Genomic DNA, 1,360 nt, shown 5'->3' on the forward strand with positions numbered 1-1,360 from the left:
CCTCCCTCTGCTCACCCACTCTGACCTCACATCTTCACTTAAAATGATTTGATTTCTAAAATCTTTTAATTAAGGGACAGGGTCCGATTCTAATCAGCTGATATACACAGACAAGCACTTTAGGAGAAAAATTGATCCAAGTTCTCTACAGAAATAATCAAATCAATCTGATCTAGGGGTGGAACGGTTTACAAAACCCACGGTTCGGTTCGGTTCACGGTTTCGTGGTCACGGTTTTCTGTTCGGTATATGTTGATTGTTAGCCTGACATGTTGGGTCATGTTGCTGTTAGCATAAACAAAACGTGTTGCACAATGTTACACTTTTATCCACAACTTTCTTCCCACTGTCATCATAGGTCACTCTAATGCTACATTCACACCGGACGCAGAGGGAGCAGCAAAATCGCGTCTGCTGCTTCATTTTTGCTGCTTGTACCAGTTAGTTCTGACGTGCGGCTGAAGCAGCTTTGCTGCTCTGGCTGCACGGTGAAAAAGTGTGTCTGACGCGCGTTGGGCGGAGCTTCACTATCCTTTCTTTGCCTTGCAGCTATATTTGCTGCGATCAGTGGGAATAAAGTAGTTTTAATATGTTTTTAAGTGAGAAAATCCACCTGAAAACTTAATCATTGCAGTCAGTTCAACCAGATTACCATCCTGCCCTCCAATATTATTTCTGTCGGAGCAGCTTAGACCCCAACATACCAGCGGTGCGCTGTCAGTAGGAATCCCATTCAACAGCAGCCTCTGGCCGGGTCGCCTCCTCGCGGTTTGCTGCAGCGGCTGGAAGGTGTTTTTCATCTAAATAATCCTTCAGGCACCAGGATAATAAAGCGAACACGCTTTGTCGGCAGGTTTCAGCATTTTAAGTTAATTTAGGCGTTGATAAACTGTTTCAGAGGAGTGATCATAGAGCTATGTGTCATCAGCGATGTGTCTGTCTCCCTGCCAGCTCCCAGATCAGCTTCTCTGATTGATTGATGCGGCGCGTCGAGCAGCAAAAGTTCAATTTTTCCCATCTTGAGCAGCAACGCGTTTGCGGCGCGTTACGCATGTCAAATGCTTAAACGCTCCCGACGCGCTGCTTCAGCTGCTCGCGCCTGCTGCTCAAAACGTGCTGCGGGACCTTTTGCTGCGCCTTGACGCGCGTCAACCATTGACTTTGCATGTAAACTCGCATCCATGTCCGGTGTGAACGCAGCTTGAATGCAAAGTGCTCCCATACAGCAGACCTATAAAGTGCTGCTGGCGCGTCTTCCAACTCTTGTTCTTTCCCACTCACCATTCCGACACAATTCTCCACAACAATTGATTTTTTTCTGCTACACCCGGCTACGCTGCTTCGCTTCTTCTTGTTTACT

General features: G+C 47.0%; 1 protein-coding gene across 1 annotated transcript in view; it reads right to left on the reverse strand.

Annotated features, from left to right (window-relative positions):
- The window catches only part of tm9sf3 (transmembrane 9 superfamily member 3), a 22,270-nt gene that overhangs the window by 9,473 nt on the left and 11,437 nt on the right, over positions 1-1,360 (reverse strand). The gene's annotated exons all lie outside the window — the stretch shown is intronic.

Source organism: Cyprinodon variegatus, unplaced genomic scaffold (assembly GCF_000732505.1).
Source record: "Cyprinodon variegatus isolate N-32 unplaced genomic scaffold, C_variegatus-1.0 Scaffold11, whole genome shotgun sequence".
Taxonomy (NCBI): domain Eukaryota; kingdom Metazoa; phylum Chordata; class Actinopteri; order Cyprinodontiformes; family Cyprinodontidae; genus Cyprinodon; species Cyprinodon variegatus.